General features: G+C 33.7%; 1 pseudogene across 1 annotated transcript in view; it reads right to left on the reverse strand.

The window, feature by feature from the left end:
* The window catches only part of LOC149788628 (uncharacterized), a 140,111-nt pseudogene extending 122,108 nt beyond the window's left edge, over nt 1-18,003 (reverse strand). Inside the window, exon 1 of the transcript XR_016424184.1 lies at nt 17,933-18,003. The product of XR_016424184.1 is annotated as an uncharacterized LOC149788628 (transcript). The remainder of the gene's footprint in view (nt 1-17,932) is intronic.
* Nucleotides 18,004-23,259: the final 5,256 nt, after the last annotated feature.

Raw genomic sequence — 23,259 nt, forward strand, 5'->3', positions numbered from 1 at the left:
CACAAAAACCTGGTTGACAGGCAAACAAAGGTAACAACATATGTACTACTGCTGTTCTGACAGAACATAAAAAGGACATCCAAAGAAAATGGTAGTACTGTACTGGGCAAATTTGGACAGAAAAGGACATCCAAAGAAAATGGTAGTACTGTACTGGGAAAATTTGGACAGAACATAAAAAGGACATCCAAACAAAATGGTAGTACTGTACTGGACAAATTTGGACAGAACATAAAAAGGACATCCAAGAAAAATGGTAGTACTGTACTGGGCAAATTCAGACAGAACATAAAAAGGACATCCAAGAAAAATGGTAGTACTGTACTGGGCAAATTCGGACAGAACATAAAAAGGACATCCAAGGAAAATGGTGTACTGTACTTCGCAAATTCAGACAGAGCATAAAAATGACATCCGAACAAAATGGTAGTACTGTACTGGGCAAATTCGGACAGAACATAAAAAGAACATCCAAGGAAAATGGTAGTACTGTACTTGGCAAATTCAAACAAAACATAAAAAGGACATCCAAGGAAAATGGTAGTATTGTACATAACAAATTCTGACGATCATATTGCCATCATCTAAATAAGTAAAATGTAGGAAATTAATTTATCCCTGAAAAAATCATTTCTTTCACCTAGATTCTATCTATTAAAAAGCCTAAAGAATTATAAAAATGATTCTGCACAAGAACAACACATTCTAATAATGCCCAATGTAAAGGAAGAAGGATACAGTACATCAACACACACAGGATATAATTTCATAAACAACCACAGGATATATTTACTTGAATACACACACAGCATATATTTACTTGAATACACACACAGGATATAGTTTCATGAACAACCACAGGATATATTTGCTTGAATACACACATACAGGATATATGTACATCAACCACCTACACACAGGATATATTGCATCCACACACACAGTAGACATATTTAAAAAACACATGATACATTAGATCAACACACACAGTGGAATGCATATACATGTACATGTACTTATATCAACATGCACAGGATATATTACATCAACACACACAGTAGATATATTTAAAAACACATGATACATTAGATCAACACACACAGTGGAATGCATATACATGTACATGTACTTATATCAACATGCAAAGGATATATTACATCAACACACAAAGTAGATATATTTAAAAACACATGATACATTAGATCAACACACACAGTGGAATGCATATACATGTACATGTACTTATATCAACATGCAAAGGATATATTACATCAACACACACAGTAGATATATTTAAAAAACACAGGATACATTAGATCAACACACACAGTGGAATGCATGTACATGTACGTGTACTTATATCAACATGCACAGGATATATTACATCAACACACACAGTAGATATATTTAAAAAAACAGAATACATTACATCAACACACAAACAGGATATACATGTACAAAGTATTTACATCAATATGCACAGGATATATTACATCAACACACACAAAGATCCATCACCGATACACTTTGATATGAAACAATATGTCATTTCCATGTCACCAAATTTCTGTCCAACTCCCAGTGATGGACACATTTGTAAAGTCAAGTTTCTCCCTCTTATAACTGGAAAGCAAGGAGCAACACACAAACATATCAATGCAGCAAAGATGGCAAGCAAAAACTTATACAAACAATATACAGCATGAATTTAATAATAATAATAATAATAATAATATAAAAAATAAAAATAGAAAAAGTTGCAAACAATGCAAAAAAAAGCATTCAGAGCAAAAGAAAGCAGGCAAAGGTCCTACCAGTCACATGGCAAAAGCATGACAATACAATGATATAAAACAAAAATAAAATAGCAGATGTATTGCAATAAGACGAATACCAATTTGATGTTAGATACATTTTCATGGTCAGTGCAAATTTTGAAAGATGTCATAATCTATTTATAGTTTTTTATATGTATTAAGCATCATATTATGGTTTTTTTTACTGGTAAAGGAAATTGAAACCAGGTAACTATAATTATTGCTGTTTCTGAAAAAATGAAAAATGTATTTTATTTTAAACATATAATTTGTTTTAATGCAAATTTACTTTAAAGTGGGGCACCTTATTCAAAATGAAATAAGGCAAGGGATTAACATATTTCACAACATACATACAAATACTGTCTCCCCTTCCTTAAGTGAAAAATGAGTAAACATTTGATCTGTATATAACACATTTACATTTGGCACATTATTAATTTCCTAACATAAATCACATAAATATATTATTCATGTTAATTTATTTTTTAATTCCTATTTAATTTATATCCTCCACAATCAAGTTCACAGTCAATGCATTGGATCTATACAAAAATCTAACAGCTTACTTGAAAAGAGGTCATAGAGTATATCTTTCAATTTGTCTTATATTATTCTAAGAACTAAAGCCAAAAACCAAAATAAAAAAGATCCCATTCTGAAAGTATCAATTTAAGAAAAAGAATAAAAGAGGATTTATACATATTTGCTGATACAAGGATAAACTCCAAGGATTTGGCAGTGAATTGTGTAATACAGTATACAGTGAAATACTACCAAATCTAGCTGTGACTTTTTCAGTTTATTAGTTAAATCTTAGATAACTCTCTTTGCCCAACTATCTCTGGCATGCTTCCCTGTTTCCAACCACACATCTAGGTTTCATTCTCTTATAATTTTGTCTTAATGTTTTCATTTCTTCCAATGACATATGCTTCTCTAGCCAGTTTCCATCTTTCTATTTTCATAGGAACTGGCAAGTTAGTCACTATTCTCTTCTTCAAGTCTTGCAAGATTTTAGCACAGAACAATGCCAGTTTGAATTGAAATGTTATTTGGTCTCTAAAGTAATTTGGTAGCTAATTTCATAAAATGGCAGCTGCATATATAAAAGATTTTCTTGCCATATGTTGAAGTTTTAATTACTGGATATCTAATTAAGTATTTGAAGATCTAAATTGTAATTACTGTACTTTAAACATAAAATTACCTCAAGCAAACCTATACATAATTTGAATAGTCTCCAGAAGCATAGCCCTAAGTCTGCACATATTCAGGATTGGCATTTTTGCCTTAAGTTAGAGTTTATGATCACTGCTTGTGGAATCATCATACACAAATCTCAGCATGCTCTTGCATTGTCACTTCAGGAATGCCAGACAAATGGACAGAAGTTGAAATTGGAAAGGATAACGGTATGTAAGATTATCAGTTTGCTGAGGTGGGTAACTTATGACAAATATATTTCACGACAAATAGAAGCCTTTAAGCCTTCCTACAAAGATTTTTACATGAAAATCGAATTGCAGTTGACAGGTAATGTCAATTCATAACAGTTTAACAATTTTGTCACAATTTATGACAGCACTGTTTATGTTAAATACAGGCTTGACACTAAATGTATTTTTACCCAGAGCTAGTACTTGACACTTTTCAGAGTTGGCTTGTATTTGGTTCACACTGAATTAGTCAGTCAGAATGCTGGACTGTTTCATGTGTGTTAATTAAAGTGTCATAATCTGGGGAATAAAAGGACAAGTCTTATCATCAGCACAGTTAAGCACCAAACATTAAAGATCAAAGGATTTACCCCTGAGAACCCCTTTTTGAATTTCAGTCTTAATTTGCAGCTTTGATTTGACAGACAGCTATATAACAGACTTCCTGTGCCAGCTGACATTCCACGAGCCCTTAGCTTGTGAATGAGATTATCATGAGGGAAACAGCCCAAAGCCCTAGATAAATCCATCAGAACTACAGCTACATATTTGCTTTTATCAAATGCCTTATTCTAATCTTCAAGTAAATAACACATGTAACAGAGTGGTCTGACACCCATATCCTTTACAAAAAGTACCAAGTTAAAAATTGTTACACTCTGTGGCATTCAACTACATAATGGAAAAAAGCAAAAGTCAACAAGTTTTGCAAAATTCAACAAATAATTTATTTTCCTAGAATACAAAGTGGAAAATTTAAAAATAACTTACATTATTGTGAATGAAATCCCAAATAGTCTTAAAAGTCTATCACAAGCCCCAAAGTATAAAGTATTCCAAATTAGTTCTAGTGGTGTTCCAACTTCAGTCCAATCTACTGAGCTGATGTACCAATGGTCTTGAATAGTGTAAATCTAATAACAGTCTTAATGTATCACAAAGATATAATCCAAAACATCTTTAAAGGAATTCCAAATAGTTTAGTTACTTCGTCCTTACTTAATTCCAATGAGTAACTGAAATAAATAAATCCACTCAACTAATAACTGAACACAACTAAAATAGATTTTATTAAGACTAGTGTTCAAGACAGGAATAGTTAATTCCTTTAGACACTACCTTACATGAAAAAATCTAAGACACAATTTCAGAACAAGGAAGAGGGTCATTAGTTCATTTCCAAATCATTCTAACTTGTCAGCAAGGTCAGGTCCTTTAACAGCCAACCAATCAAAAATCAGGTGACCTGTTTTCCAAAGGAGGAAACCAATGACCTGAACTCAAATCCCATCAAATTCATCAACAAGATCTAAAGGTCATGTAAACATGTTTACCAAACAAAATGACCTTATCTTTTAGTGCAAACTCACAATGGACAAAATTAGCTATTTATAATGATTTATTTTTTTATAAAAGACCCTTTCAATATATAATCATAACAATTAGCACACAATATACAAGTACATAACAAAAATGTTCAACAAAATGATGATAACTGGGTCTCAGTTGTTTTCTCATGCAGTTTGGATATGATGAGTAGAATGCTGACAAGTCTATAGTAAGTTTTATCAAGGGGATACTTCTTTATGAAAATCAGAACTACCCGAACTTCCTTCAGACAATCAGGAAATATATTTGACTTAAAGGTTAATTAGGTCTGTGACATGGCTAACATGGATTGGTAACACAAAATTTAACAATTTAACAGGAATTTCATCCTTCCCTTACATAGATTTTTAACTTAAAATTCCTCTTATTTTAAACTTTTCTTCATAGTAAACTTGCTTAAATTCAAAAACTGAATCTATTTTTTTACTACTGTCCTTAAAGGGTCTAAAGGAACATCTGTATCAAAGTTTAATGTAACATTTACATTTTTAAAAAGTTTGATTTCCATGGTATTGTTTGCAATTTTTGTAACTTCAACAAGAATGATATTATCTTGACTATCTGAATGTTCATTGGAAACATAAGGCTTAATAGTTGTCCAGAAGTTCCTAGATTTAATGCCTCAGCACGTTTCCAAAAAAAAGCATGCTTACAAAATTCCTATTATTTCTATAGTATTCCCAGTCTTTGCATGACCTGTACTGAGTGTATTTTGTGAACATCATATGATAAAAATATATACCTTTCTTGAGTGCTCTGTTCATATTAGTTAATAGTTTCCTACATGGACATTTATATTTTAATTGATCATCTTTGTATATAACAATTAACAGAACTTATTCAAAGTTAACATAATCATAGTTGATAAATTCAGAGTCAATACTAGAAGACACATTCTGTGAATCATTTACCAAGCCATTCATATCAAAATCTTTAAAACTTCTTTCAGATTTTTTTTATTCTAGTTGCAGAGTGCCCAGTGCCATTTAGCTGAGTAAAAACCACTTTATGAAAATCACCAATTCCAGTAAACAGTATTATATATATTTAATTTGTTTTGTTTGTTAGCTTTTCTCCATGATTATACTTTATATATATTTTGTAACTGACCTTAGTCCAAAAGCAAGTTAATGGTCTACCTAACTAGTGACATTTATTTTATAAACAACAAAATACATAGATAATATATGTTTATAGATTAAACATTTATTATTGCAGGTAAACATGTTTATTTGAATCTGAGTCTGGGACATTAGCTTTCCACTTGGAAATTCCTAAACTTGTTGACAAATCTGACTGTTTTAGAAAGGAAACTGACCAAACATCCTGGCTCTTTTATTGTGTCTTAGCTTTTTATATTTTTACAAGTCTATGGTCTTAAAATAAGTAACAGAAAAGAATGAAGACAACAAGCTTTGTAAAATTTAACAAATAATTGATTTCCCTAGACTACAAAGTAAAAAAAAATAAGAAAAAGGAACTTTTTTTTATATTTTTTTTATTAACCCCGTAATAGGTTGACCAATGGGTCGGGGAACCATCCCAGGGTCACCTTACAATCAAACATTTCTGGTTATCAGATAATCTAGGGATAATAAATATAATCTACAGAGAAAGTAAAAAAGAAAACACACACACACACACACACACACACACACACGCATATACACATGCATATGGCACACAATCTAGGTGACATGGCCTTTGTGATATTACAATATTTTGTTCCTGTTTACCATCAAGTCAGAGACAAGTTAAATGTTCATTGTTGAGGTCCATTTTTGAAGAAATTGGTCCTCTTTTTTATTTACCTTAGCATTGTATTTTTCAATGTTCTTATGCATTGCAACTATTTGCTTAAAGGCAAAAATAGAAGGATTTTTCATATTGAATCTGCAAGTATAAATATAATATTTTGCCAAAATAAGCAGAAAATTACCCAAACTGTCCAGTTGTTCACTTCCTAAAAATGTTTCTTTTTTGGACAGATGTACAATATTTGGGCAAAAAGGTGCAAAATCTTCAATAAAACGGTACCAAAACTGTGAAGTAATACTGCAGTCATAAAAGAGATGCTCAATACTTTCAGTTTCACTCTTAAAGAAAGTACATTTGTTGTCATCAAATATGTTAATTCTTTAAAGAAAATCATTAGTAGCGATTATTCTATGGATTAATTTAAAGTTAAAAGAGATCAACTTGGTATCCTTGGTACAGCATTTTGCCCGGCTATATATATCAGACCACTCCTCACTACTTATATTTTTATTAAATACTTGCATCCAAGCTTCTTGCTTCGCAGTGTGTTGCCTTTTAGTTTCCTGTAAAAGATCTTTGTAAACAAACTTAAGTGAATCTTGTTTTCGCAAGTTCGTTATTTTATCCTCCTGCTTATCAAAATTATTATGTACTAGGTGTTTTTTTATGGCATCTTTCCATGCTTTAGGAATTCTGGATATTAAGGAGAAGTATTTCAAGAAATCATTGCTTCCAGTTTTTTGTTTTATTATCTCAAAAGGTATTAAATTACCGTGATCATCTACTAGATCGTTCAGAATTTCAAAACCAGCTTCTGTCCAGGATTTGTATTGATAAATCATTTTAGGGGGGACAAAATTTAAAGTACTCATGGATAGATACTCGTTAGGACTTTGCGGTTCTTCTTTCCATTTAGATACTGCCAAAATTACATCTCTCCAAAAACTGTTTTTAATGAATTTACTAAATTCTTCTAATTTCCTTCTCCCTAAATTCCAAATATCCTTTTTATTTCTGAGTATAGTTGTATTGACTAAGTTCTGCCAAGTTCCATCTTCCTTTTCCAGCAATCTTTTAACCCATCTTATCTTAATATACCTAATGAATGAAAATATGTGTATCATATTTAGTCCTCCCTCGTTTTCTGGGGAAACTAGTATATCACGTTTTATTCTCTCTACTTTTCCACCCCATACAAATTTAAATAACGTGCAATTTAGTTCTGCTTCAACTTTTGCTGATGGGTTAGGAAGTGCTGAAAAAAGATGTATGAATATGGGTGAAAAAGGAACTTACGGTATTGTGAATTAAATCCTAATTGTAATCCAAGAATTAAAAAACACAAATCCTATCAATGAAAAGTTCTTAGTGAATCACAGTTCAAATCCTGAGGAAAATCCAAGATGGAAGGCGATGATATATGCAATAGTAAGCATTGTACTGATGTGTCCACAGTCTCTAATTGTTGAACCACAGAATATATTATTCCAGTTTTTGAATCCTGTATAAATTCCAGTAAATGTCTTTGTCCAAGAATTAATTTAAAGAACTTTAGTATTTCCAGGGAAAACAACCACTTGAAATTCAATCATTTGAAGTAAAAATTTCAGCCCCAAACTGGACACAACATATAACAACTTGACTTCTCAAGTGTTAAGGCACAACTGATAGAATTCTTATCATAACATCAGTTATAAGGCTAACTAAAACACAAAACAGATGCCTGGAAGGGGGTCAAGAGTTCATATTTCTGGGGAAAAAAAGAAGTTTGTTTACGAATTAACAAGTGCCTCATGCTACGTAGTCTAGGTATGACACTGACTAAATGATTCTTAAAAAAGTTGTTAACCAGAACTGTCACTGATTTTAAGATCAGCAACTAGATACAATGTTTCTATTATTGGGTATTTACATTAATGAAATAAATTTTTAAAAAATCAATCAAGTCAAACAGAAATGAACTTAATTCTGAGGAAAAAAAATCAAGTGCAGTAAACAATATTACATTACAATAACATGTAATGGAATAAAATATATTAAAACTAACAGACAAACAATTAATTTAAATATACATAAACTTTCCCCCCATAAGTGAAAAAGAAAGATTTATATAGCTTTCTTTTTACAATAGCTTAATTATACATGTGGTTCATAAATAAAAAAAACATAAGAAGAAATCCTATGAATGATAAAAAGTATACATGAAATAATACATTTCTATACATGGGAAAGTGCATCTGCTATTAAATTGTCTTTTTCCTTGATGTGCCTAATGTCAATATTATATTCCTGTAACAACAAACTCAATCTTCATAATCTCTGATTGTTATTGTTCATCTTGCTGATGAATGTAAGGGGGTTGTGACCACTAAACACAATAATCTGAGAAGGAGCTGAACTAATGTAAACTTCAAAGTGTTGTAATGCCAATATCAAAGCCAAACATCCCTTCTCAATTGCAGAATAATTTCTCTGGTGCTTATTTAAGTTCTTAGAAAAATAGCAGACTAGATGATCAACACCATTTTTATCTTTTTGAATCAATACTGCTCCAACCCCAACATCACTTGCATCAACAGACAGTTTAAATGATTGGCTGAAATTTGGAGCTGTAAGAACTGGTGCACTCTTAAGTATGGCATTTAACTTATCAAAAGCCTCCTGACATTTTTCAGTCCAATGAAACTTGGTTTTCTTACTCAATAAATTTGTTAAAGGTTCAGCAATTATGGAAAAACTGGAACAAAATTTCCAATAGTATCCAGCCATACCCGAAAATCACATCAGTTGCTTTTTACTGATAGGCACAGGGAATTTCAGAGATATCCTTTACCTTACCATCTATAGGTTTAACTTGTCCACGTCCCACGATATGTCCTAAAAATGTTACACAAGCATAGCAAAACTCACTTTTAGATAAATTGATTGTCAAACTTGCATCAGTGAGTCTGTCAAAGAATTTCCGAATTGTCGCTAAATGTTCTTTCCAGGTGTTATTGTAGATGATGACATCATCAATGTAAGCATCACAATTATCTAAACCAGGGGTCTCAAACACGTAGCCCAAGGGCTGCATGCGGCCTGCCAATTTGTATCCTGTGGCCCGCAAAATGATTGGCGTCACAAGGTGTCATGAAAGGTAACAAAGTTGGTATGGACCGCGGGCCATCAAAAAGGCCCTAATGCAGCCCTCAGGGTGGTTTGAATTTGAGACCCCTGATCTAGACCAAATGTAATCATGTTCATTAAATGTTGAAAAGTACTTGGCAAACCCTTCATCCCAACAGCATCTTTTTATATCAATAAAGTCAATCTGGAGTCACGAATGCCTAAATTTCCTTTGCCCTTTCCGTTAGTTGAATTTGCCAAAATCATTTCAGAAGGTCAAATTTGGTGACATACTTGGCATTTCCAATTTTATCAATGCAGTCATCAATTCTTGGTAATGGAAATGAATCTGTTTTAGTCACACTGTTCACCTTTATATAATCAGTGCACATACAGAATATTTTATCTGGTTTCAGAACAAGTATACATGGTGAACTCCAGTTACTTTTAATCGGCTCTATGAAATCATTCTCCAGCAAATATTGAATTTCCTTTTTCAAGTATTCCTGTTTGAGAGGGTCCATCCTGTATGGGTGTTGTTTCACAGGTTTGGAATTTACAATTTCAACATCATGCTGTTGCAAATGTGAAAGTTTCTGGTCCAGATCATTCATATTTCTGAATTCTGAAGATTTGTCACTCCAAAATCAACAGAGTCTGATTGCATTCCTTTGGTTAAATCCTCCCTGAGTGGGACAGGTACAACTAAATTAACTGCATGATTAACCTGGCTATCTCTCTCAACATACTAGTACTCCTTTAAATTATTTACATCCCAGGAGTAATAATTTTATTTAACTCATTCATTTCCTTCTTAACTTTGTAAGGGCCGTAATACCTAATCTCAAGAAACTTTTGATGAATGAGCAAAAGAGACAGACCTCTATTACCAGATTCAAAAGCTCCTTCCATTGTAGTTCTGTCAAACCATAATTTCACTTTTGACTTGAATTGCTCAATGCCAATTTCAAGCATAATAGGCTGGAAAATTCCAGACGCAAAATTTGACCCTTGATCAGATCGGACAGATTTGGAAAGGTCAAAATGAGTAAAAAACTTTATCAAAGCTTTTACTATTGTTTTAGATTTAGTACTTCTCAAAGGAATTGCCTCTGGGAATCTTATTGATGCACACATTATGGTCAACAAGTATTGGTTGCTTGACTTTTTCTTAGGTAATGACCAACACAGTCTGCCATTATTCTGCTAAATTGTTCGTCAAATGCAGGAATAGGTTGCAGATGAGCCTTAGGTATCTTCTGATTGGGTTTTCCTACCATTTGACAAGTATGACAAGATATGCAGTATTTACAAACATCACTTTTAATTTTTGGCCAATAGAAGTGATTCAAGATCCTGTGTTAAGTCTTATTAATCCCTAAAGGACAAGCTAAAGGAGTTTCATGGGCCAGAGCTAATATTTCCTGTCTGTACGATTTTGGAACTACAATTTGATAGTTCACTGACCACTCATCCCCAGCAGGTACCTCAGGAGTCTCCATTTTCTCATAAGAATGCCATTTTTAATTTTTAATGAAATAGCAAACAGGTACTTCTGTGGCTTCAGTTCCACTAATGGCCCTTTGAAACAAACAAGAGATCTCAGGATCGTTTTCCTGTGCGACGACAAGTGATTGTCGTTTGTCAACCTCATTAGAACAAAGATAATGAGTAGTTAAAAAAGGATCACTGTGATCAATACCCTTTGACTGATCCACACAAGGAGTGAAAGTGACCTCATCAAAAGCCTGATCAATACATGTGTCAGCTAAAGGAATACTTTCCTAATCAGCATCATTTTCAAGAGCTTTCTTTGCCATAGCTCTATTAACTGCACAAACTGGGTATAAATCAAGGATTTTTTTCTCAATAGGATTGACTTTCTGATCCAAACAAGGCTTGTCAGTTACAGATGGATTAATCACAACCTTATCTCCAGCTAGGTCATTGCCTAGTAATAAATTAACGCCCTCAATGGGTAAAGAATACACTGTTCTGACTGTCATGGGTCCTAAGACGAAGTCTGATGACAAATTTACACAATGGAGAGGAACATTAACAAAGCCGAACTCTACTCCCTGAATAAGAACACTCATTAGAAGACTTCTCAGAAAAAGGCAAAGTACCTGATAAAAGACTCTGAGAAGCTCCTGTGTCCCTTAAAATTTTAATAGGGATGGAATTGGACCAATCACCCATGAGTGATATAGAACCCTTTGACATGAATGGTTCATAATTCTCCATAATAAAATTAGACTAAGGTTTATTAGACCCAACAAATGTATTGCTTTCAATACATGACCATGACCTTGACCTCTTAGAAATAAAAACATTTGGAACAGGTCTGTCTTGATTCTGTTGCTTATTTTTCAATTTGTCACAATCAGAAATAACGTGTCCTTTCTTCTTGCAATAAGTACACGTAGGAAGAGATAAGAATTTCTGATCATTCTTATCAGAAGCTTGATTTCTCAATGTTGTGCCAGACTGAAATTTAAAAGGGCTTTTATTAGGCTAAAATACTTTTCTACCAGAAGACTGCTGAGTGGAAAACTTGCTTACAAAATTACTTTATGAGCTAAGGTATACTCATCAGCAGAACGAGCGGCATTTTCCAAGTTTTCAGCCTCATGCTCATCAAGATAAGTCTTAATGTCACTATGGACACAGTTCTTGAACTCTTCAAGTAATACGAGTTGTCTGAGATTTTTGTAATCTTGATCAACTTTCTTGGCTAAGCACCACCTATCAAATAACTGCTCTTTTTCTCTTGCAAATTCGACACAAGTTTGTCCAGCTTCTTTTTTATAGTTCCTGAATTTTTGTCAATAAGCCTCAGGGACTAACTCATAACCCTTTAAGATGTATTCCTTCACCAAATCATAGTCAGCACTTTGCTGTACTGACAGGGATGCATAGATATCTCGGGCTTTGCCAAAAAGTGCACTCTGTAACAAGTGAATCCAATGCTCCCTTGGCCATTTCAAATTTTCAGCAATTTTTTTCAAAATAAGGAAAATATTTGTCTACTTCTTTTTCTCTAAAAGGGGGCACTAACCTAATATTCTTAGTAACATCAAAACTTTAATCTGTATGTGAAGCAGGAACGTGTATTTCACTTGCCAGCTCTATTTCTCTTATTCTAAATTGATATTCCCTCTCTTCTTCTCTTTTCGCATTGGCATTTCTCTCTCTTCTTTCTCCATTTCCAACTGCATTTGTTTTTCTTCTTTTTGTAAGTGCATTTGTTCTTTCTGTAACTGCATTTGTCTCTCTCTCCTCTTTCTTCACTTAGAACTGCATTTGCATCTGTTTCTCCTCTTTTTCTCTCTCAAGCTCAAGCCTTCTTAACTCTAATTCCATCCTGTATTTTAATTTTAATTCTTTTTCTTTGATGTCAGAGTCTTATACAGACTTACTGATCGAAACCAAAACACTTTTATCCAAAACATTCTTTTCCACCAAATACTAGACCAAAGTATTTTTTATTTCTTACTTCGTTAAATAAGCTTTTGCCTCAGAAAGATCATATTTTGGCAAGCTGAATCAATTCATCTTTTTTCAAACAGTCTAACTGCTCCTGGGTAGGATTTGCAAGAAAGATCTCCACTTTTCATGACATTGTTAAAAAAGCCTGTTGATTTTATTAAAGATTTCTAAAATGTGAAATAATACTTGGGACTTAAAAAATTCTGAAACTAGGGATATTTAAATTCCAAAAACAATGTTTTCTGAAATATTTTAGCCAAAATTTGTATCCCAAGGTTGAACACCCCAATTTTCTGTTACAAGTCTACACTATAAAACAAGTAAAAGAAAAGAGTGAAGACAACAAGCTTTGTAAAATTAAACAAATAATTTATTTCCCTAGACTGCAAAGTCAAAAAATAAGAAAAAGGAACTTATGGTATTACAAATTAAATCCAAATTGTAATCCAAGAATTAAAAAACACAAGTCCTATCAGTGAAAAGTTCTAAGTGAATCACAGTTCAAATCTTGATGAAAATTCAAGATGGAAGGCAATGACATATGTAATAGTCAGCATTGTACTGTTGTGTCATCTGTCTCTAATTGCTGAATCACAGAAAATATTATTCCAGTTTTTTAATTCTGTATACATTCCAGTAAATGTCTTGGTCCAAGAATTAATTTAGAACATTTTACTATTTACAGGGAAAACAATCACTTGAAATTTAATAATTTGAAGAAAATAAAATTTCAGCCCCAAACTGGACACAACATATAACAACTTGACTTCTAAAGTGTTATGGCATGACTGAGAGAATTCTTATCCATAACATCAGTTATAAAAACTAACTAAAATGCAAAACAGATGCCTGGATGGGGGTCAAGAATTCATCTTTCTGGAGAGAAAAATAGGGAATTTTGTTTACGAATTACCATGTGCCTCACGTCACATTGTCCAGGTATGACCTTGACTCAATTAAATGATTTTTACTCTGAGAAAGAATAAAACTAAAAATAAAAAAACTTGTTTACCAAAACTGTCACTGATTTTAAGGTCAGCAACTAGATACAATGTTTATATTATTAGATATTTACATCAATGAAATAAATTTTTAAAAAATCAGTTAAGTCAAACAGAACTGAACTTAATTCTGAAAATAAATCAAGTGCAGTAAACAATATTACATTACAATAACATGTAATGGAATAAAAAATATTTTAAAACAGACAAACAGTTAATTTAAATATACATAACAATATCAATGTGTTTTACTTGAAAAAGTACTCATTCCTATCTTAACATCTGAAGTGGAATCAGTCTTATTGTTGAGTTCAGGATTTTATTTCAGTAGATTTATTTTTTAAAACTATTCACTGAAATTACAAAGTGCTCATTAATACTTCTTTGACTAAATCATTCATTTGGAATTATAGTAAATTCAGTCAAGGACACCTTGAATTATATTAAGGTGATACATTAAAAGACTCTTAACACATTGCCACAGTCCAGACCATATCAGAACATTTGCGACTATGGGCACATCAGCACATTCAATATTGGAATTTATTAAGAACATCACTGGAATTCAACTGAAACTCTATACATTTGGACTTGTGATAGAACTTTAGGGCTTTTTGAAATGTAATTCATAATACTGTAAGTTCTTTTTAAATTTTCACTTTATATTCCAGGGAAATAAATTCTTTGTTGAATTTTACAAAACTTGTTGCTTTTTTTTTACTTACTTTAAAACCATACAGTCACAGTGCTCAAAGAAATGTTTGTTTTTAGACACAGGCCCAGGGCTGGTGACTTTAAATAAATCACAAGCATGGGCTTAAATTCCACAAGCCTCAACTCCAATTTCCACATGCCCCGAATTTCTCCTTTTTTTTATTACTTTTGTCACACAATATTGCAATTACTACAAATATAAATTCAATAGGGCTCAAAGGAGTTTGAAGGTAATGCAAGTTTCATTAGTGTTCGTCACTAAACTCACTAGAGACTGGATGATCATGGTGTTCAAACTTCACTGCTGGATACTCTTAGTGAATTCTGGTCAGAACCAAGTTGATGTATTTTCATATGTTTGCAGTATGTGCAAAGAATGAATTGCCCCCCCCACCTTATTATTTTTTTGCTGGTAAAACTCCATCAACCAGGAGTTCTGAACATATTTTTGTTGGGCTTTGCTGATAGCTAATTACTGCCTAAATCAGCTTCAATAATGAATCACACTTAAACACTTCTATGACAATTTAAATTATCATGCTATGCATTTTCTATATTCAGTATAATCCGACTTCAAAAAAATGTTGCCGCTATTCAAAAACTTGTCAATAATCTATAATACATGTGGCTTAACCTTTCTCATTCATAACAATGATATGTAATAACTTTTGTTCTCCTACAAGTTAGAATCTCTTTGATTTACCTATATTGGCTTGTTCCATATCATGATCATACCTATGCAAATTAGCATGATGAGCTCACCTACTGCAGTCTTCAAACACATCTCACTAACTATTTTCAGCTAATTAAGTAATATATGAAATGGTGGATTATACCTGACCTATTGCCTTTTAATTGCTGCTATTTAAACTACCCAAAGGATAGTTCTATATCAGCTCCAATCATGACTGTTTACCATTTATACATGCTACATGTAACGGGCATATATTGAAAGTGGTGGGGTTTTGGGGGGTTTGTTCAAAGATTACTGCAAATTGTGTGTTCTTGAATGTCAACCATGTCAATGGTTTTGTGAGTATTACAAAATCGTGTTTTAGTATGACATGCCATGTTAAAGTTTGTTTAAAATCAGATATCTACTTCATCAGTGTTGATCTGATTTTTAACAGATTGTATTATGTTATGGGTAGGTAAGTCAACATCTTGAAAATACATTTCTGCACTTCATCAGCCCGATCAAAGTTTTCTCTGGCAAATCTTAATTTTTTTTTCGACAAGCTCAACGGGCACCTCTCTTAGACTACAGGATGGGCCCAATCAGAAAATCGAGGGGCCCTAGGCATTGGCCTATTGGATTATTTTAGCACTGAGTCAAAACAATATTTTAAAGGTATTCATAGATTGGCTTTGTTTGTTTGTACATGTAAGGTATTACATCAACACATGAGGGATTACACCTATTCTGAAAGTATGTAGATTCTCTAATTAGGCATACAAAATCAAAAATATCACACAGGCAATGAGACTTATAAAGGTACGGCATATCAAACTTTTTGGTCACCAATGATAACAAGGTTTGCATTTTACAGGACTTTTGTCAAACATCTGTACAAAATTATCCTTCAAGAGTTTTCATTGATTGATGGAGGCCTATACAAGTTATGGCTTATTTATTTAGTCTTATTGAGATAAACTTCATAAGTAATCGTTTCTGACACTAAGACTAGTTCTTTCATCCTATACACTAGCTTATCTGAATGAAAAAATGACAAAATCCCACCACCATTCACAGTACAATTCAGTCTCAACAATTTTATCAACTAGTACTACATGAATTTCTGTAAACCTACATCTTACACTATTTATTTATGTTTAAATGGGCAATAGTAAAATTTCTGGAGTTTTTTTTCTTCAGTTATCATGAAGATTCTTGAAAATACTTTCCTTAGTTGTGACTGCATACAGAAGTATGGTATGATGCACCAGTATGGGGGAGACTACTTGTGCTATTTGTATTGGCATGGTTGCAACAACAAATAAGTTATCTTACTCCTTGAAAAATGAATCAATAAAAATTGGTAGTATTTTGGCACAGAAAGAAGGACAGAAAAGAGGTTAAACAGACTTGATATGTAGGTCATATTTTGCAATTGTCAAATCAGTGCATTGACAAGTATTGGTATCTGATCAGGGTAGGATTCAGGAAGACATCACTACTGAGCAAGAGGTACAGTAAACTGTAGTACTCTAAATTGTTTTTTTGAGATGACTTCTTGTATAACCAGGTGAAAGTCTAACATGTCATTAGCCATATTGTTCTCTAATTCAGCTGGTAGAGAACTACCAGGTGGAAATTTTGTTACACAATAATCAATCATATAGTTCAAAACCATTTGCTTGTGAAACATTTTCTAAAAAATCAAGCATTTAGAATATTTGTTGAATAGAATTTTTAGAAAAACATTAAGGTAAAGACCAATTAAAAGCAGAGCAACGGAGAGACCCCTTTCTCGTGCCATGATGAAATAATGTCATTTTTTGAATGTGATATGGAATACCATGTGAGTGTAGAGATTTCTGAACTGCATCATAAACTGTATTTACCTAAATATAATTTTGCAAACCATTCAGTGGATACATTTTTATAAATGTACACTGAATTCAATATGCACTTATTTCTCACACATAATTAAGCATATAAAAGTACTCCAAGAACTTTGTAATAACAATTATGATCGATAGCTCATTTATGCATACAACTGGGGGGTTTTCAATCTCACTAGTATGCTTGTTACTGTTTGTTAATGGTATGCATATTATGTAATTATATCCAGTTGATCACATTACCTTAATAAAGACTAAAGCTGATTTTAGGACAATAGTCAGCAAGAAAGTCTACCTGGCTTGTTACGACTTGAAGTTTTGGCAGGTGTAAATCGGTCTCTTTGTACCATCTATACTTTGGCAATTTTTATTGAAGCACTTTTCTCACCATTTAAAGTCTTTGAAAAAATATTATTCGAATTCATGTAAAATTAGCACATATATGACCTGAAATAATGAATCTCCAAGATTTTTACTGCACGTTATTACTGACCATTCGTTTCATAGTCTCCTGCCATTGGGAGGTTTGGATCTTTTATCTGGATGTGTTTAGCTTATGAAATATCTGAGTGACAACCAAACAAGCAATAAACGAGAAAATATTTTACTTTATCTTCCTCAAAGACTTTTCCAGTAAAATATAAGATATTACCTTTTCCTTTGTATAATTACAAGTGACCCAAAATACAGTTCGTTGCTACCAAAGCCAGCGTAAAGGGAGGTGACTTTGTAATTACATCCGTTAAATTCCTCCGAGAAGTGTTTCAGTTCAACGACGTCAGGTAAGGGGGCGCTCACCAGTTATTATGTACTTTTGAGAGAGTGACGTATGTAAGGTGAAGTAGTTCGCATTTAAAAAATGCACAGTGGAGACAATGTTGGCATACCTCTATGCTACATTAATGTAATGTGGATGATATTTCTTTGGATATTGTACTTTTGGAAATTGCACATGATTTAAACACACTGCTAACTAAAATGACTGCTCCCTTGTGCTAAAAAATAAGCCTGAATTAGGCTAAAGTAAACTATCCATAGCAGCTATTAAAATAGGGAAAATGAATTTTGCCAGACTAGACAATACCAGCTTCTAAAAGTGCAATGAATGAATTACCAAATATATAAAATGTAAAAAAAAGTTATCGGTTCTTTTTTATACAATTTACCTCTGAAGTTCAGGAAGTGAAAATGACCAAGTGGAGCTAGCACTTTTATGAAAGATGCACATCTGGAGTAAGGCCAAGCTAAATACTCTATAATCCATATTACAACCATCAATCATACACCAAAATAAAGGGAATTAAAGGTTCTTTGAAATATACCTAAGATATACAAAGTCTTTTTTAAATAGCCAGTATAACCAGTGAGGAAGGCCGAGGAAATTCTTTTTCTTTAAAATCCTCTCTATGCAAAATATGAAACCATAGAGCACCACCTAAACGCGTTTCCTGATATCGGCATAAATTTAATTCCGATATTCCAACGTTCTGTTAATAACTATTTTTAATTCTCATTTCTTATCATATTTTATTCTAAATTTTAAATGCGGAGACAAATATATTATTGGACTTTAAGATTTATATGCTAGTAATGTTTGTAAATAGAGATTTATTTTATTAACTTGAAGATTTATATGCTGCTAATGTTTTGTAAATAGTTATATTTTAAGCTTCGAAGAACTTTTTAAGACAGGATTATTTAATACTGAGTACGTTATACTAGTTGTTGTTTGGAATGATGATGATGATTATATATTATATTTCCGTTCTGTCTGGTGTGTGTGTGTGTGTGTGTGTGTGTGTGTGTGTATATATATATATATATATATATATATATATATATATATATATATATATATATATATATATATATATATATATATATATATATATATATATATATATAATTTCGGATGAACCTTATAAATAATTGCTCGCTAATATTGTTCACAAACTTACTTGTTTGGAATACTGGCTGATATTCGGACCATGGCTGATTGAGATCGTGACCAAGATGGACCAAGGTCATATTCGGACCCAAATTACACGATGATTCAGATTATATAACATATTAAATTAAAAACAATGGAACAAACAAACGTGATTTATTTGAGTAGTTATTACTGTTTTCACAAACATAGTTAGAGAATGTGAAATATTTATTTTCAGTTAATAAATGTACGAAAGAGAGTTTTTCGTAAATTTCTAACCGAACTGAAAACAAAATCGATATCGTGTGTGTGTGTGTGTGTGTGTGTGTGTGTGTTTATATATATATATATATATATATATATATATATATATATATATATATATATATATATATATATATATATATATATATATATATATATATATATATATATATATATATATATATATATATATATATATATATATATATAATACTGGATGGTAGGATTCTAACCCGCACCCTGTCTATGGTGAGAGTAGTAATAGGGGGCTGTTTACGGAGAATGGAAAACCCAGTCAAAAAGGTCGAGGGCACGATTACGGACGAGATTTTTCAAACCCCCCGGGGCACGTTTACGGACAAAGAGAATTGAACATGGGGACAATTGGGGTTGTTTACGGACTAGGGAAAGTGAAGTTGTTGTAAAGGGACAATAGGAATGGAACCTGTAAGGTGACGTCACGGTACTGAAGCTTGGTAACAATGTGGCAAGGGGCTGACCTCAATCGGACCAAAGAGCTGGGGAAGAAACCTAGAACGCTTGACGGGACATATAGACATGTATAACACAGACAACATACAACATACAAACAGTGATGAATTAACATCAATCAGTCACACACAAACAACTATACAACCGACTGAAAAAAAATCGGCAAGAAAGCAAATCTTTTCGAGCCATATGAGAGGCCCTGAAAAAGGGCCTTTGAGTTCTTCTTCTTATTTTCTCCAGTTCTTCCACCATTTCCTCACTTTCTCAATGATTCCTTTCTTCTTCTTATTTTCCTTCTCTGGCATCCAGTCAGGATGTCCCATATATCTAAATTTCTCCTGCACCTTCATCCAGTTTTCATTCATTATTTTCAAATTCCTCTTTTTTCTTTCTGTTGTCCTTTTCCTTTCTCTCCTTTGCCCAGTTATCTTTAATCTTTTTGACCTCTTCTTCCAGCACTTTTCTCATCATTTCTTCAGCTTTCTTTAGTTGGTCTAGCCCCCACGTTACAAAAGACCACTCTGTCAAATTCAATATATCTTCTAAAAAAACAACTGACTTTCATGACATTATCAAGGGCCTACTTCAAGGTTCCCACTCTCACATATTTTGGTTGAATGAAGCCTCCTAACTTTTCTAATTCCTCCTCTATATTGCCTTGTACCAGATCCATGGCTACTTTCAGGCTGATCACTTGACTTGTCAGAGTCTTTGGTAACTGAATACCTCCATTCATGTTCTAGCCTTTCCACCACATAGGCGGCATCCACCATCCAGTACCAACTGTCTTTCAAATTCTTCAGCAAATCCATTGCCATCTTCGTTTATTCAATGTTTAATGGCGCGAACAACGAACGCTTTGACTTTATATTTTGTCAAGCACAGACGTGAAGGAAAACATCCATTATACTCACTTCACATATTATCTACTATCCACACATGGGAAGGAGAAAACACAAACCACACACTCTACTATCCACACACGGGAAGGAGAAAAAACAAACCCAAAATATACTATTCACCAATCCCAAAATATACTATCCACACACGGGAAGGAGAAAAAAAACCCACAATATCTGCTATTCACACAAACATACACTTACAAACCCCAAAATCTACTATCCACACAAACGTACGCGAGCTCATACAAACACACACACACACACACACACACACACACACACACAATCACATCAGTAAAGGAGTGAGTGTTTATAATTACACTACTACACATTCACACAAATTGGCAACATGAATAATCTCTTTTCTAAAGTATTACGGTAGCCCTGAAAAGATCTTTTTTGTAACTTCAGATGCACCCGGTTACTGGTGACATCTCCCAGGTGGGGCACCACAGATACAGTGGTGGCTCCAATCTTGCTCCCAATTCAAAGTTGCGGTTGGTAGCAGAGAGGGGGTTGACTGGCTTCACTCTCCCAGTCCTCACTTTGAGACATAGTGAAGACTTCCCTCCTTCTCCTGTTCTGCACACGTGGATGCTGCATCCTTACTTCCTGCTGACGCTGAGGATCCCGCTCTTGCCTCTCCAATTCTTGGTCACAGTTCTCTATTTGTAGGACCATAGGACTCTGTGCTGGTTGTGGCTGTGGTGCTGGAAGTGACTGTGTAGGTGTCCTCACCATGGGCTTAACTTCACAGCTCTGTCTTAGCATCAAGTGAGGCAAGATAATTTCTTTCTTTTCCTTTTCCTCTTCTTTCTTTTTCTTCTTCTCCTCTTCCTCAAGATTGGCACTTTCCTGGATTGCCTCCATGGCCAGCTCATCCTAGAAGCGCCTGGCATACTCCAGGTGCATCTGAAGCTCCAATAATTTGCTGATTCTATTCACCTTGAATTTTAACGAGCGAACGATGGGTAGCCAGACTAACGAACACTTTCGCTTTATATTTGTCAAGCGCGGACGTGAATGAAAACTTCAGTTACCAAAACTTACAAGACCCATATCATCACAATTGTTTGACCAGTCACGGAAACGATGTGCATATAGACACACTTCTAACAAAGTCAAACAAACGAAGTGCTTATAGGAACACTTCTATTTTTAACTTTACTAACATAAAATTGGCAACTGAATTAGTATCTCTTTTCTAAAGTATTGGGTAGCCCTGAAAAGGGCTGTTTTTGTGGACGGGGAGTTATGGCAATCTTTTATCGTCTAAGATTGCGTCCCGTCTGGCGACAGGTTTTCCCACAGGATAGGGCCTGCTTCTTCGGAAAGAGAAGGAGACCTCTTTCGTGTCTACACGGCAGTCGACAAAACCTCTCTCTGGTTCCTGTTGCTGTTGCTCTCTCTGCTTCTGAAGTATGTACTTCTCCGTCCATTCTTCTTTCTCTTTCTTGATTTCATCTCTGAAGAGCTCTTCTGTCAGGTCTTCGGTCACTTTCAACATTCTGATATTCTCTATGTCTTCAGGCTTCGGTATCAGGCTTTGTCTGACACGATGTAAATTCACGCAAGTTTCGTATAGTTTGGCTAGTCTTAACCACATCTTCGTAGGCGGATGAGTCAGACTGGAAACTACCCCCGATTTCAACATATCTCCTAAACCATGTTCTTGCTGTCGAGCGATGCATCGGTACACTGGATACATTACTTACGAGTCGTTAGAGAATCGTTTTCGAAAATGGAGTTTCACCGTGACCTTCCCTTTGGTGAATGGAATATTTTGTCCCAGATCTCCTTTTATAGCAATCTTGACAGTGTCAAAATGTGACTTACTAACGGGTAAATAGTGAGGATGTACAAATTCGCGGTGAACGTGAAAGGTGTTTTCAATTCAGCCCTTGGTTCAGTTCTACCGGCGAAGGAAAATATTTTGCAAAATCCACGTTGCCGGTAATGGTTGTTATGGCTCCATCCTTGAGCATCTTGGTGTCTCCACCCAAAATGTCATACAATTCAGGACAAAATCTAATACAAAGCCCCTTTACCTCCCTAAATTTCATCAGTAGGTGACGACCTATTTTGTATTACTCAATTGTGACATTTTTTGCCAAAAAAAGCTTTGTCAAACATGACATTAAACTTGGTAGCAATCGCGTTCACCAGATGTTGACTGCTAAAATAATAGCCTGCAGGAATGGTCAACAGATAGGCGTACCGTTTAATTTTGGTTTTCAGTGGATCAATCATAGCGCCAGCTGCAGTTACAATAGATGAATTAATGTTCAAGTAGTCTTGCACTTGTGGGTCATAAACCTCGACCGTAAAAGTTTTGATTTCGAAGGACATTTAGTACTTGTGTAGGGTGAATGATTTCCATCAAAGCCGCTT

This window comes from Sinohyriopsis cumingii, chromosome 11 (genome assembly GCF_028554795.1).
Source record: "Sinohyriopsis cumingii isolate HCF-2022 chromosome 11, ASM2855479v2, whole genome shotgun sequence".
Lineage (NCBI taxonomy): Eukaryota > Metazoa > Mollusca > Bivalvia > Unionida > Unionidae > Sinohyriopsis > Sinohyriopsis cumingii.